Here is a 17,171-nt window from a genome sequence, read left to right on the forward strand (position 1 = left end):
ACCGCTATCACTCCGACACCTGATTTCCTGTCGATTGTCGATCATCGCAAAGTTAGAGTTTCCTGTTCTTAGATAATTTCTGACTAATTCTGGAGACGAATATTCAATCGATCACCAACATTTGATCCACCGACCTCCACTATATAAAACCCTCACCCTGGCTCTTGGTAACTTGCCAAATGCTAGCTGAAAAAGTGAAGTCTATTTTGGGTATCAATGGAGTGTAAACTTTGGGTGAGAAAGTGGTATTTTGAAACTTTTTAAGTGAGAAAGTGTCATTCAATAATAGATAAGTTAATTAGAAGAATTTAATATACGTAAAGTGGTATTATTTAAGCCCCACATCAACTCTTTGTAAGCCCCAAAATCAATTAAAAATAAATAAATTTTAATTTATTTCAAAATTGTCATTTTTCTTATCTTTCTTAACTTATCTGCTTTCCTAATCTTTTTAACTTTTGTTTTAGTTAGTCATGATTAAGGAACAACATAATAAACAATGAGGATTTCTTCGAGGCAAGAATTGTATATTGTCCTAAAATTATCAATAATTTAATAAATAAGAAAACTAGATTAAATGGTAAAGTGGAGGTAACAGGTTTTGAAACAGTTTATTAAAAATTCAAATTCCTAGAAAAACTATGAAACTAATTTAGTGAATAAATCAGAAAAAGAAAAAAATATATAATACCATTAAATAAATAAATGTGATTTTAGAATTACAGTATCTTGAAAGTTTTAAAAACTAGAAAAATATGTTGAAGGTTTTGATATAAATAGTACATTTGGGTAATTTACACATATAATGTATGTTTAAATTAGAAGGTTTAAAAAGAGTTCTAGTGGGGTTTGAATAACAACAGTCATTATTTATTAATTGACATGCCTTCAGTTGTATCATTTGGGTTCAATTTAGGCCCAATAAAAGTGTAAAATAAAAGCCCATGAATATTCAATTCAACCCAAGTTGCCCAATTTGATTTTTTGAATTCCTTGGCCGTTAAAAGCCGTTTTTATATTTCAATCAAAAATATAATTACTTAAACTAGAATAAGATATTCTAGTTTAACTTAACCCTTGGCTTCTTTATCAGATTTCAGGTTAGAAAACAGAATTCTTCATAGTTTTTATCAATTAATTTCTTCTTTTTTTCTAATGGATATTAATTGTCACTTCTACATGCTTTTTTATTTATTTTTACCCTGATTTTATATGCTTTAAATGTCTCATTTAGTGTCAAATTAATGCTATCAAATCTGCAATTCGATTAAGAACACGTTTTTGTTCCTTTAATTCTGTGTATGTAAAGTTGGAAACTAAACAGAAAGATTTTGATCTAAACAATTCACAATCAGATTACTTCCAAGTTATATATATAGATATAAACCATTAGTTAATACAAAATTTTCATCATTATTTTCAGTTACCAAGTGGGATTTTGAGTGTGGAAATGATTATGCAAAATGGGGACTATTATCAGCAAAACTGCTAATGGCGTTGGAGGGGTTCTATTTGATTATTGGGAATACAACTTTTCGGCAACCAGTTAACTGCTATGAGCATTTTGGCTTAACGCTTTTACTTGTTCTGTCATCTGTATTCATTCTAAACGAATAATATTAGTAATCTCTTTATATGTATATACTACACATGCCCACAAATCTTTGCAGTTTCAATTTCAGTTTCATTTTATTTGCTTGACTCTGCAGGGGTGTTTGTTCAGGACCATGGGACATAGTATGTTTCATCGAGCATTTCTGCGTTGCAAATCTGGTCAAACTGCTGATGATTTTTTTCCTTTGCTACATAAGTAATTTCTTCTTTATTGCTCATATTTTCATTTATTTTTTCTCTTTTCCATTAGCTTTACATGTAATTAGCATTAGAGGTACTTATGTAATATGAGATGGCTTCCTGTTCTAAAACTTTCTGTGTTTTTCTTTTCCCTTTTTTCTCATTCTGTTAACTTGATTGCTGTCTAAACTGTGATTTTTTCACCCTGTGAGTTCGATAAACTGGCCACACTTCTTGCTTTGCTTAATTCAATTATAAATACATATATCTGATCTCAACTTAAATTCTTATATTCTGTTTGTATAATGTTGCTGTTTGTATAAATACATATATGTGATCTCAACTTAAAAATGACCATGTAGAATTTACACAAATACCCTTTCTTTTCAAATTTCGAGTTTGTGAAGAATATCATAGAAGAGAAAAGGTCAAGTGTTAAGTACGTCGATTGGGAATGAGTCGACTCATGAAGTTCGACTGAGTTTGCATTTAGTGCCCTACTGATGAATACTGAGCTTGATATCAAATCGAGCAAATAGTATTTGAAGCTCAAAACGAGCACCAAACACTAGGGGCAGATGTTGTGTGTGATTTTTCATTCAAACTAGTAGAATTGCAAGGTTATAGTTCGATCCAAAACCAACTCGACTCAACCAATTGTCTGACCTAACATAAGCTCGTCGAGTTGTAGTTCGACCTAGCGCAAGCTAGTCGCGACCAATCCTTACAATTGTTTAACTAGATCACAGATAACTCCAGATCTCAAATATCTCAGAAGGGATCAGATCAACAGCAATCTTGGCACAATCTCAACGCTCAATTGCAAGAATATTAGAGTTGCATTTTGAACTTAATTGTAATCCCTTTTATTTTCGCTCTCTCCTTTGTACAAAATCTGTATATAAACCCCCTCCAACGAGGAGAAAGGGGTTAGCAAATTCTTCTAAGATTGTTATTGTAAGCTCGCATGAAAAATACAAGAACAGTGGACATAGGCTTGAATGCAACTCGCTGAACCACTTTAAAAATTGTCTTGTCCTTTTTTTATTGTTTTTATTGTTTATCCATTGCTGGTTACCCGTAATCACGAACACATCAGTTGCGATCCCGTCATGGTTGATCGGATCGCTCTAATTGGTGTATTTTTGCATCAACATACAACAATACCTTCTTTTATTCTAGGTTATTTACTTCTTTTCTTCTTGTTTTTCCTCCTTTTTGGGTAAAATAAATATATCATTACACTGCTTCAAAGTAATATTAAGAAACTTATTATAGCTAAAAAAAATTTAAAAAATAAAAAATTATTTAGATTTTTGAAAGAGTTGATTAGCAATTTGATCTCATAGTTGTTATATGAATACTTCTTATAAGGGTAAACGACGTTTTCCCACACAAGGTTTGCCTTAATGACACTTTTCCACTAAAAAAGTTTCAAAATACCACATTTTCACCCAAAGTTAATATTTTGTTACTACCTAAAACTGATTGCAGTGGCGAAAATTCTCTTCGCCACCATCATTGGAACCTCCGGTCTCCTTTCTACAAAACATCTATCACTTCGACACCTAATTTTCTGTCAATTGTCGGCCACCGTAAAGTTAGAATTTCCTATTCTTAGATAATTTTCGACTGATTTTATCAGCTAATATTCAATCGATCACCATCATTTGATCCATTGACCTCCACTATATAAAACCCTCCAACCCAAGCTCTTGGTAACTTGTTGAACTCTAACTGAGAAAGTAAAGTGTATTTTGGGTATAAATAAAGTGTAAACTTTGGGTGAAAAAGTGATATTTTGAAACTTTTTGAGTAAAAAAGTGTCATTAAGGCAAACCTTGGGTGGGAAAAAGTCGTTTACTTCTTGTAATTGTCAATAATAGAAAAGTCAATTAGAAGAATTTAATATACATAAAGTGGTGTTATTTAAGCCCCAGGTCAACTCTTTGTAAGCCCCAAAATCAATTAAAAATAAATAAATTTTAATTGTTTTCAAAATTGTCATTTTTCTTATCTTTCTTAACTTATCTACTTTCCTAATCTTTTTAACTTTTGTTTTAGTTAGTCATTTTATTAAGGAACAAAATAGAAAACAATAAGGATTTCTTCGAGGCAAGATTATATATTGTCCTAAAATTATCAATAATTTAATAAAATAAGAAAACTAGATTAAATGGTAAAGTAGAGATAACAGGTTTTGAAACAGTTTATTAAAAATTCAAATTCCTAGAAAAACTATGAAACTAATTTGGTAAATAAATCAGAAAAAGAAAAAAATATATAATAACATTAAATAAATAAATCATGATTTTAGAATTACAGTATCTTGAAAGTTTTAAAAACTAGAAAAATATGTTGAAGGTTGTTATGCCTGGGAAATCAAGGGCTGACGTGGAGTCACGTGATGAAGCGTGACCTGCTCCCGTCAGAATGGTAAGCGCACGTCAGGCCTGCCAAGCGCCCTGGAGCTTCCACGTGTCCGTTTCCCTGCTCCAAATCGCGTGAAATCAGCTTGGGAAATGGGCAATGAGACGTAAAGCCGGATTATGTCCTGACATTCACACCAACCCAAGGATTTAATGATGATTACACGCATTCAGCTTGGTATAAAAAGAGAAAGACCCCTTCATTAAGGGGATTCGACCATTTTACATTTGAACTCTCTCTCTCAAAACGCTTTGTATTTACTTTTCCAATCATTTGTAAGTCAGTCTGCTTTAGCAACCTGACCCACCATATTAATACAAATCAGTGGACGTAGGACTTGCTACCTTAGCATCCGAACCACTTTAAAAGCTCTCATTGCATTTATTTCATATTCACAATCCATATTCATGTGTGTTTCTTGACCAATCAACGTTGCGCACGTATCGATTAGTTGGTGTCAAAATCAAGCATCAACAATTTGGCGCTAGAAGGAGGGGCTGATTTAGCGTTTACCCTTCATCAGGAGAATCTTCGACCTACTGGTCCTACAGCGACAAATGGCCCGCCAATCAGAACCTGAGCAAGCTAATCAGCGCGCTGAAGGAGTCCCCTTGACCCAAGGGGATACCCCCTCCAGGGTACTTCCAATTCCACAAAATGCTGCGAGGGATATCCCAGCAGCTTCGCAACTCGACCCCGCCATCAGAAGCTACCTGGAGAGGTTCGACAATACTCTTCAGATGGTCAACCAGAGGTTGGACCGTTTGGACCAAGGTATGTCACTACAATAGCTGGGGCGATGCAACCGCCAAAGACGCCTGCAGGTCGCGCGAAAGCGCGGCAAAGGGCAATAGCCCGTGCCGCGAGCACTACAGCGCGTAGACGTAAGGGAAAGCAAGTGCAAAAGGTAAACCTACGGGCTCCCAAGGACCAGCGAGCACAAATCGTGCCCCGAGCAGGGTGCCGGCAAAGTTGAGACTCGGCGAAAAAGTAAATCCCGAGCTGTCCCATGCCACGTCGCAAGCGAACCCAAGCAAAAATGCCAGGCGCGATGATTCCTATCACCGCCAGCAGAACGATCCCAATCGTTATCATGCGGGTGGCCCCCACACCTTGCGGGGCAGTTCGTACCACCGCGAGGGTCGTGAAAACACCTCGCGTAATCCATCACCTTCACATGCCTCTAGCCAGCGTGTGTCGAGTGCGGCCAGAAATGCCGGCCGAGGCGAAGAGGAATCCGACCTCCGAACTTTCCTGAACCGTAATCGCGAAGGCCGGACACGCATGGGTGAAAGCAACCCTCAATTAGGCCCGTTACCACAAATTGAGGAGCTACAGCAAGCTCTGGACAGGTTAAGGGAGCAGTAAAGCGAACAGGCCCAGGTCGCCTCTGCATCCCCATTCTCTCCTGAAGTGCTAGCTGCTCCACTCCCACCAGGGTTCAAGATGTCCAACATGCGGCTGTTTGACGGGAACCATGACCCGCAGGATCATTTGTACGAGTTCAACGACCTGATGGAGCTCCACCAGGTTTCGGATCTTGTAAAATGCTGTTGTTTGGCCGTGACGCTCACTTCTCATGCCAAACGGTGGTTAAGGTCGCTCCCAGCGGGATCGATCAGTTCATGGCCTCAGATGAGCACGACGTTCTTACGGCATTTCCAAGCCAATCGGAAGTTTCGATGCCTTTGAGCTATCTCAGCAACATAAGGCAAGAAAGAGACAAATCCCTACAATCTTACATCGACCGTTTCCACAGGGAACTAAACAAGGTGGCTCACACTCCAGAAGAGTCCATTCGAACACTTATAATAGCTGGAGTTTGCCCGCAAACCGACCTATGGAAAGAACTGCAGGCTGAGGATGATGTTTCCCTCACCAGATTTTACAATCTTGCAGAAAAGTATCTCCGAATAGAGAATTCATTGGCAGCACTCCGCCGCCGCGATCACGGCGCTTCGAGCAGTATGTCTGGTCGGGGAGAAAGTAGGAGAGCTGATCGCAAAGGAGACATTGATGATCAGCGAAAAGGGAAGAAACCCCGCTACGAGCACAAAAAGTCTTATGCTCCTGTTCCTCGTCGCGACAGGGACAGAGCTCAATACACTCTGCTGAACGTGTCCATATCTGCAATCCTTGACAAATCCGAGGACGCCAGCCTGCTCGGTGAGCCGGAACCAATGAAAACTCCTGCTACGGCCAGAAACAGTAAAAAATACTGCCGTTACCATCGGGATAACGGGCATCACACTGATGAGTGCCGAGCCCTAAAGTAGGCAATCGAAGAGCTCATTAAAAAGGGGCACTTCAAGGAGTATATTGATGACTCCCCAAAGGAGAGCCAAGGGGAGCAAAAGAAAAAGCGTCGTGACCGCAGCGGATACAATAGCGTTAATATAATTTTCGGAGGCCCGCACCTCACAGGGAACACGCGAGGAGCGCAGGAAAGGTATGCTCGCGAAGCATATCACGACCCGATCAGAGTAATGAATACTTCACAACGACCACAAAAGGCTCGAAAGGAGGAGCCGATCACCTTCTGCGAAAGGGAAGCAGCTCGCTTGCACCATCCTCACGAGGACGCCCTGGTGATCACGCCCCTGATAGGGTGTCATAATGTCTGCAAAATGCTTGTGGACAACGGAAGTGCTGTGAACATCCTGTTCAAGACCGCTTTCGATAGAATGAACCTAGACGAGGCCGACCTAAAGCCCGCCTCGATACCTCTTTACGGTTTTACAGGGGACCACCTGATCCCCAGAGGAACAATCCAGCTACCAGTCACGCTCGACGACTACGACGAGGTGACTAGGGTTATCGAATTTCTGGTCGTGGACTGCCCATCGGCCTTTAATGGAATCTTGGGGCGACCTCTGTTGAGAAGCTTCCAGGCAGTCACTTCCATTTATCACCTCAAGATGAAGTTCCCCACTCCAACGGGGATAGAGGAAGTGAGCAGATCGCAAAGTGCATCTCGCGAATGCTATGTAAACGCAGTGCAGATGGCAAATAAAGGAAAGGGCATTTCGCGATGTGTGCCTCGCCAGGCTATGGCGATCAGTCGGATCGAGCCACAGCCTGGTCCAGCAGAGGACAACATAGATCCGTGAGTCCAGAAAATCCCTCTTAAGGGCCCGGTTGAGGATCTGTCCGAAATTTCGGTTGATCCAAAAGAGCCAAGCCGAGCCGAGCCGAGTGTTAAAGATTGGGAGCTGTCTCAACCCTCAGCTCGCTTCCGAGCTGATAAGCTTCTTAAAGGAAAACATTGACGTGTTTGCCTGGTCGCATGCAGATATGGTCGGGATCAGCCCAGACATTATTTGCCATTCATTAAACGTCAGTAATGAAGCCAAACCAGTTCGCCAGGAAAGAAGAGCGATAGATCCGGAGCGGTACGCCGCACTAAAATCGGAAGTGGAAAACCTCCTCCAAAATGGGTCCATCCGAGAGGCACTCTACCCAACCTGGGTTGCCAACCCGGTCCTGGTAAAAAAGCCGAACGGCGAGTGGCGAACCTACGTTGATTTCAACGACCTCAACAAGGCTTGCCCGAAAGACAGCTTCCCTCTGCCGAGGATCGACCAGCTCGTTGATGCCACCTCAGGGCACGAGCTGCTGAGCTTTATGGATGCGTACTCGGGATACAATCAAATCCTGATGTATGGGCCAGATGAGGAGCATACGTCCTTCATTACAGACCGGGGGCTATACTGTTACAAAGTTATGCCTTTCGGCCTCAAGAATGCGGGCGCGACCTATCAGAGGTTGGTCAACTGAATGTTCTCCGACCAGATCGGGAAGACAATGGAAGTCTATGTGGACGATATGCTGGTCAAATCCCGGGTCGCCTCAGAACACATTGCACATCTCGCTGAGATGTTTGACATTCTCCGACTCTACAGAATGAAGCTAAANGGATCGGTAGCAAACACATTCAGAGACAATATTGGTGGAGCCTCCAAACATGGGTATGGTTTCTTAAACCTTGAACTGATTTTTCTACAGATTTGATTATTTTATATAAATTGTGATTTTTGTACCCAGATCTTGGTTCTAAGGCACGGTCCATAGAGTTTATGTTTTTTTTGTTTTTAGCTGCGTAACTGGGTCGTTTACTAATAGTGGTATCAGAGCCTTGGGTATCAAATTTTACAGTTTATTGTATGATTTATAACAGGTATTTGGTTGATAACATGTTATTTTTGAAAAATCTGCAAAATCTGTTTATGGATGAATGATTCAAATGATAAATTGGTTTAATGATGTGTTGATGAATGCTATATTGGTTGGTTGATATCCTGGTCGAACGTTTATGTGTTCAATTAGATTTGGATTCATGTTATTACACAAAAAAACTGCAAAAAAGCGAACTGTACGAATTGGGGATTTCCAGGTCTCGCCGCGACGAAGTGCCCTTGGAAATTCTCGATGCGGTGAATATAAAACCTTTGCCATGGCGAAGTCTGTAGCGGCGAAGTAAATACAGTAAAACCTCGCCGCGGCGAAGATAAAATCTTTGTCGCAGCGAAGTCCATAGCTTCCTCACCGCAGCAAAGTCTGTAGCCTTTTCAATTCTGTATATTTTTTTTTTTGCGAAGGGATCAAACTGCAGTTTTTAATAACCTGTAAAGCCAATGTACATTCTGCACATTTAAGAGGGCAATTAATTTATAACCCACACGACTCAACAATTGATTGTTTATGAAGTGTATGCTATGTACTTGTTTGTATGTTGCATGGTGCCCGGTACATGAGCCTTAGACCTAAGGGTGAATGTTTTAAATTATTTTGGGTATGCATGGTTGTAAAATTTTTAAATAGGGCCTACGTGTCTTGCCTTCTCTCCTCTTCTTGATGTACATTGTTTTCTCATCTCATTCCCCTCGAATGTAAATCGAGGTTTCTAAATTTGTTGATGTAAAATTAGTTTAATATTAATTTTATTGTAAATTTAGAATGATGTTTTTGTTAGCGGACGCCTTAGCAAAGATAGCCTCGTCGTTGGACTCAGAGGCTTCAGACAACATTCCTGTTCGTTTCGTGGGTGCTTCAACTATCAGCTCAACCGAACAGGCCGTGAATGTGACTCAACCGGATTCCTGGATGACTCTTATTTTCCAATACCTTAAGGATGGGACCTTGCCAGACGACAAGGTCGAGACAAGGGTCCTGCGAGCAAGATCTGCTCGTTACACACTCATCGGGGACCAGCTGTACAGGAGAGGATTCAGTGCCCCTCTCCTCCGATGTGTAACCAGTGAAGAAGCAGACTACATCATGAGGGAGATTCACGAAGGGATCTGCGGTAATCACACAGCTGCTCGATCTCTTGCAAACAAGGTTGTTCGTCAGGGATATTATTGGCCCGGATCCAAGAAGATACGCACAATTTTGTCAAGAAATGTGACAAGTGCCAGCGGTTCGCGAACATTCCGCAAGCCCCCTCACACGAGCTGATAACAATGTCTAGCCCCTGGCCATTTTCCATGTGGGGGATCGACCTTATCGGTCCCATGCCAGTTGGAAAGGGAGGGGTTAAGTATGTCATGGTCGCGGTAGATTATTTCACGAAATGGGTGGAAGCCGAACCGCTGGCCGCGATCACCACCAAAAAGCTAAAAGACTTCGTTTTCAAGAACATAGTGTGCCGCTACGGAATTCCCCACACCCTCATCTCAGACAATGGAATTCGATAACGAGGAGTTCAAACAGTTCTGCGACGAGCTGGGCATCTATAAAAAATTCGCCTTAGTCGCCAGACTGCAAGCAAATGGCCAAGTTGAAGCAGTCAACAAGACCATCAAGCACACTCTAAAGGCCAAGCTTGGGGTAGCCAAAGGAAATTGGGCTGGCGATCTCCCCGAAGTCTTATGGGCGTACAGGACAACTCCAAGAACTTCCACCTCAGAGACCCCTTTTTCGCTAGCCTATGGCTGCAAAGCAATGATTCCTGTAGAGGTGGGAACTGGTTCTCTTCGGAGAGACTTATACAATGAGGTTGAAAACGAAGCACTTATGAGGGCAAGTTTGGATCTCGTTGAAGAGCATCGCAGCAAGGCTTCGCTAAGGATAGCAGCCTACCAGCAGCGAGCAAAGAGGTTTTTTGATTCAAAGGTTAAGCGAAGAGACTTCCAGGTCGGGGACCTTGTGCTAAAGGAAGTTCTCCTTGGGACCAGAGAGCCAAGTGCGGGGGTACTAGGACCTAACTGGGAAGGACCGTACCGGGTTGACAAGGTGATCAGACCGGGGACTTACCATCTCAAAAGATTGAACGGTTCCAAAGTACCTCGAGCTTGGAATGCCGAGCACCTTCGGCCATACTATCAGTAAGCCCGAACTCAGCTCTCAATTAGTTTTTGTTAGTTTCCCCTTTAATGTAAAGCATAATTTTATTCGCTGGAAACAGTTCGCATGTGTTTTGTTCGCGTGTAAGAATTCGCATGTAATATTGCCTATGTAAAACTGAATTGTAAATTGCACTTATGTATGAAAAGGCAAACAGCAATTGAAAGCAAAATGTATTTTCATTTATGTACAAACAAAAATTAAGACCCAACCTCAATGGAGTCAAGACTTATTACACTATGGCTGGTCGGGGGGATCCTTCAAAGCAGGACCAGAACCCCCTGCCTGGTCGGATCGTCGGGTGGCCGCTGTTGCTTGATCGTCTTCCTCCGCCATAATCCGCAAGGTCTCTTGCCACCCCTCCGGGAGGTTGAAAATGTCCATATCTGGGTTTTTTAATCGCAGGGAATAAATAGACCCGATCGCCCAGTCGGCGGCCTTTTCCTCCATCTCCTCTGACTGGATCCGCATTTCTTCAGTTAGTGAAGCGATTTTTTCCCGACTGTCCTGGAGTTCAGCCTCGAGAGCTTGCTTCTCTTGTTCGGAGGCCTCCCTTTCCTGTTCAGCTTGCTAAGCCCATATGGAGGTCGTCTGGATCTCTTGGTCCTTCTCTTTGACCTCCTTGGAGAGCCTGGTGGTTGTCCTTTGAAGTTCCTTCACTTCCTCCGCACGTCGCTCAAGCTTCGCCTTTTGGAAGTCCACAGTTCGTAAAGCAGCATCCTTTTGGTTCAGATACCTGTTCGCCGCTTTGAATGCTTGCGTTCTTTCTGCCTCGACGGACTCCAGGCTTTGCTTGAGCTTCGCGACCTCCTCCTTTAGGTCGCTTGCCCCCTTCGCGGCCCCCAGCCGAGTCTTCTCCATAGACATCCTCATCACAAGCAAAGCCTGCGAGCAAGAAATGATTAGAAATGAATTAGAATGAAATTTTAAGAGCAGCTCGTTTACCTTGCTTAGATGCTGGAACGACGTGGTCATCAGGTCGTCGCCCGTATCAGCGAACTCATCATACGATTCCGATAGTCCACACTCGAGTAGAGAATAGACTATCGGCTGCAGGTATTTGGGCAAGCTCCCCAATGAGTCCAGCACTAGTGCATCCTTCGCCTTGTCGGCAGCAACCGCCTCGCTCACGGGTTCCTTTCCCGACCTCCTTAAGTCTTGTCGCGACCTCAAGGGTTCCTCCTTAGATTCGGTCTCTGACTCGTCGACCTGAATCTGCTCTTCTTCCTCTGGGCTGGAGCCTTCCGCCTTAGGCGAGCAGGTGGTGCTTGAGCGACCTGTCCTACCCTGGTCGCTTCTTGCGCAAGTTGGGGTTGGTAAGGCGCGGCTGTTTGCACCGGTTGTGTCAGAATGGGACGAGCAGCTTCGGTCGCTCTCTCTCTCCTCGATCGAGGGAAGACGAACAGTGCTTGGCGAGGCTGCTCGGACTCCTTCGGAGGCATAGTTTCTGCATGCAAGTACGTTAGTAAACAAAACTATTCCGCGACCAAGAAGGAAATCAATGTAACTTACCTTCTAGGGGCTCTAAAGACGCGTTGCTACTGATAAAACCGTACTTCTGCAAGTTCACGATTGTCACGAGCTTCCTCGCGTCCTGGCTTTCCTCGGGAAGGACTCCAAATGACACGAGCCTGTCTGGGTCGTCAAGCAGGTCTTGGCTGGTCGTTCTATTAACTGCAAAGGAAGGCAGGTCGTTATAATCAAGCAAGCGAACAGACAATGAACCTAGCGAAGATGAACCTACTTGGTTTCTGAAAGGCGGCAATAGCCGTCATAACAGAAAAAGAAGAATTTTGTCTCGTAGGCCCCCGCGTTGCTGGGATAGCTATGTATCCCCTTGGCGATGGTAGGTCGTCGGGACAAGTAATACGAATCCTTGTCCCTACTCTTTTTAAGATAGTAGGCGATACCGAGCTCCACCGCCGTTGGCTCGCCCAAGCCGCTTTCGCAGCACGGGATGTACATCGCGACGGCGATGACATACGTGTTTGGTGTCAGCTGCATCGGTATGATCCCGAAGTGATCCAGGACCGACCTGATGAAAGGATAGAAGGGAATCATCCCTCCACCCTTGAAGATTTCCTCGGAGATCGTAGCAAGGCCATCAGAAGGATGCCATGACAACCGGGTGTTATCGAGGAACAACTGTGCGTGGACGTCGTACTATTTTTTAATCCTATCAAGCTCTTCTCGGGTGAGAACCGAGAAGACGTCAAGGGATGCATTCGCGGAAACTTCCCGCAAGGACGAGCTGGTTCCTTCCTCGGGTCTGGACGTTGACGGTTCTATTCCAGAGTCTGCAACACCGACAGACACGGTCATTTTAGCCTTCGCATTTTGTCCTGTGTGGCGGCATGGGACAAATTCCTTAAACCCTAACAGTAACTCGAGCTGCCATCCGCAGCTCAAGTCCAACGACAGCGGCACGTCTCTGGTGAAACACCAGGAGACCCAACGCCGTTGCCCACCAACTAAACAAAAAAAAAAAAAATAAAAAAAATAAAAGAGGAAGAAGAAAAAGGATCTTACCTTCTGGGATGCGTGACCAAGGCCGAATCTTGTTTCAGATGTCTGAGAAGCGCCAATTAGAAAAGAAGAACTTCTAGTTTGCAAAGGCTTGTCACTCGAAGCAAAGAGGATTTTGGTGGCCTCATCTGAAAAATGTGAGCTTTTATATGGACTGGGAATCGACGGTTACTACCTCTCGGAACCGAAACGACAACTTTCTCTCTCTCCCTGCATTTAATACGCCCCACGTCGCATTAAATGTCGTGATGAGGGTCGTCGTTTCAAATGCGTCGTGCAGTTAAAGCTGTCAAAACGACGCCGGGTCAGCACACAACGCATTTAATGCACCTGACAGACACTGCAGCACATACAGAGCTCCTGGCAGCGTGGAGGCAGGTTCATTGAATCTCTCCAAGGCACGGAGAGGAACGTTCGACGAATCCAAGTCACTGAAATGATGATTGTCAGGTCGTTTGGGCAAAAATTGTGCGAGGTGGTGTTCGCAAAAGGTCCTGTCCCGAGCTTCTTCCATTCAGGTCGAAACTACCAGAACCTCCAATCGCAGCATGACTTAGTTTCCAAGGTTCGATCCTCAAACCTTAAAAACTAGGGAAATTCTGTTATGCCTGGGAAATCAAGGGTTGACGTGGAGTCACGTGACAAAACGTGGCCTGCTCCTGTCAGAACGGTAAGCGCACGTCAGGCCTGCCAAGCGCCCTGGAGCTCCCACGTGTTTGCTTCCCTGCTCCAAATCGCGTGAAATCAGCTTGGGAAATGGGCAACGGGACGTAAAGCCGGATTATGTCCTGACATTCACACCAACCCAAGGATTTAATGATGATTACAGGCATTCAACTTGATATAAAAAGAGAAAGACCCCTTCATTAAGGGGATTCGGCCATTTCACATTTGAACTCTCTCTCTCTCTAAAAGCTTTGTATTTACTTTTCCAATCATTTGTAAGTCAGTCCGCTTTAGCGACCTAACCCACCATATTAATACAAATCAGTGGACGTAGGACTTGCTACCTTAGCACCCGAACTACTTTATAAGCTCTCATTGCATTTATTTCATATTCACTATCCATATTCACGTGTGTTTCTTGATCACTCAACGTTGCGCACATGTCGATTAGTTGGTGTCAAAATCAAGCATCAACAATAATCAAATAGTCAAAGGACATTATGGTCATTTTCCATAAAAGATATTTTGGAAAACATGAATGAAGAGGTGATGTAACTGGCCAATAATGCTACGGACACCGGCTTTTTTACACCGAAATCTTGTACCGGCCTACGTGTCCCATGATTCACACCAGCAAATCAGACACGCTTCACGTTATTAAATTTTTTTCTAGTGAACGGCCGTTCATTAAATATGGACGACCGTTCACTTACATGGTCTCCTTCTATATTATATGGACGGGGTTCCATTTACTACGGACGGGCGTTCCCATTTAAAAGACGCCCGTCCATCAGTAAAATGGAATAATTTTTTTTTTATAAAAATTAGGGACGGCCATTATTAGGTTATGGACGGCTGTCCCTAAGTATTGGATGGGCGTTCATATTTTAATGGACGCCCGTCCATTAACAATTCTTTTAAAAAAATTAAAAAATATTTAGGGACGGCCGTTCATCAGTTATGGATGGCCGTCCCTTCATTTTGGACGGGCGCCCGCAAATAAGGGACGCCCGTCCTTAATGTAAATATGAAAATTAAAAAAAAAAAACTTTGGGTACGCCCGTCCATAAATCCCTTACGTCTCTTGAAACAAATTTTTTCTTGAGGAATACAATAACACTACATGCTGCAGAAAACCCTGCTCAGCCACCTTGCACTCAGTTTTTCTCTTCTTTTTGTTCTTTATATCTGTTTTCCTCTCTCCTCTTCTCAAACTTTAACATGGAGTGTGCCGTCAAACATGAGTAATCAATTGCCAAGTTTGAACTCCCCCTGATAGTAAACAATTATGTCCCAAAAATATGTTAGTGAACAGGGGCGTCAAAAGTTTTGACCACTTCCATCCACAGTTTGTCAAGGATCAATACGGAACTTTTTGAAAGGTGATCAATAAAAAAAAACAGGATCTCTGAAAGCCAAAAATTCAAAGTTCTTTCTACCGTTGAGTTTAGCCTCTGTTTGACAGTCTCTCAACTTGCGTTTAAGTCTTCCACTAATGGGAGTACTATATAACTTTCTCAAAGCAGACCCCTGACAATTTACAAGGTTATTGTCATCATCTTGATTCTCTTGCGTCCCAAAGTCGATCAAGCACATTGCCTTGCACCTCAAACAACCATTAAAAATATTAGAGAACCGTAGAAACAAGGAGCCCCAAAACTTAACGGAGGATCTACTATAGTTCGTGAAGAGGTTGAGAAGGAAAGGGAAATGATGCAGTTAGGTGATGTATTGCATGAAGAGAGAGCTCAAATGAAACTTTCAGAGGCTAAATATCAGCTTAAAGGAAAAAATGCCGCTGTTGATAAACTGAGGAGTCAACTTGAAGATTTTATGGGAACCACACGTTAGGGACGCCCGTCCATAATTTATGGAGGCGTCCTCAGTTTTTTTTTTTTTTTTTAATTTTCATATTTACATTACGGACGGGCGTCCTTTATTTGCGAGTGTTCGTCCAAAATGAAGGGACGGCCGTCACTAACTGAGGAATGACCATCCCTAAATGTTTTTTAATTTTTTTAAAAGGTTAATGGACGGGCGTCCATTAAAATATGAACGCCCATCCAACACTTAGGGACAACCGTCCATAACCTATGAATGGCTGTCCCTAATTTTTTATAAAAAAAATTTATTCCATTTTACTGATAGACCGGCGTCCTTTAAATGGGGACGCTCGTCCGTAGTAAATGGAACCCCGTCCATATAATATGGACGGGAGTCCATGTAAGTGAACTGCCGTCCATATTTGATGAACGGTCGTTCACTAGAAAAAAATTTAATAACGTGAAACGTGTCAGATTTGCTGGTGTGAATCATGGGACACGTAGGCCGGTACAAGATTTTGATGTAAAAAAGCTGGTGTCCATAGCATTGTTGTGTAACTGGCTGCTAGAGGTGGGAGAAATTATTCGAAAACCAAACCAAAACCGGACAGAAAACTTGGATTTTTTGTAAATCGGTTCGGTTTGTGAAAATTGAAAAATCGGTTCGGTTTTCGGTTTAAGAGCTTTCCCAAACTGGTTTTTAAAACCGGTTTTTACCCTAAGTAACCCTAAGTATATAAAGAAATTTTTTATTTTATTTTATCAAATTCCACCTCCGCTCCACTTCGCCACTTCTAGACTTCATCGTAACTTTTTGCAAAACTCCACCTCCACAGCTCCACTTCGGCACTTCCACCCTTCAATCCAGACTCACTGCAACTTTTTGCAAAAACTCCACCTTCCTTCACCTCCACTTCGGCACTTCTACTCTTCTAGACTTCGTCACCACTCGCCAATGCCACCCACCACCAAACTCTCCAAACTGTCTTCTCATCACCGTTAACCATTCTCATCGACGATGGCGAACGGTGACCAAAGGCGACGACCAAAACTAAGCTAGATCTCTGCCTATTCAGATCTTCAATATTCAGCAGCTCCATGATCAGCAGTCCTAGTCCATCGCGGCACCGTCGATTCAGTAAGGTCATGGATATCTTCTAATTCAAGCTTAATTTCATGTTTGTTTCGGCAACTTTTTTTTTTCGGTGGCTAATGTTTCATATCTTAATGTGAAACAGGGTCATGGATGTCTTCTAATTCAAGCATGATGATGGATGAATGGTAACCACAGAAACACATAATGTGAAAATCGGTTAACCGGATAACGAACCGAATATTTGGTTCGGTTTAAATTCAGTTTACTTTATAAACCGGTTTGGTTTCAGTTTACATTGTTTCCTAAATCGAGAATCGGTTTGGTTTCCAGTTTACCCATCCGGTTCAATGAACCAGATTATCCCACCCTTATTGGCTGCGATTCACTTGTATGTCTTCCACTGGAAGCTATATTCGAGCCTCAAGACTTGACAATCATATTTTATTAGGAATAACTTGGAATCTCGGATAAAATTCAACTCTTTTTAGGCT

This window comes from Pistacia vera, unplaced genomic scaffold (genome assembly GCF_008641045.1).
Source record: "Pistacia vera cultivar Batoury unplaced genomic scaffold, PisVer_v2 Contig1002, whole genome shotgun sequence".
Lineage (NCBI taxonomy): Eukaryota > Viridiplantae > Streptophyta > Magnoliopsida > Sapindales > Anacardiaceae > Pistacia > Pistacia vera.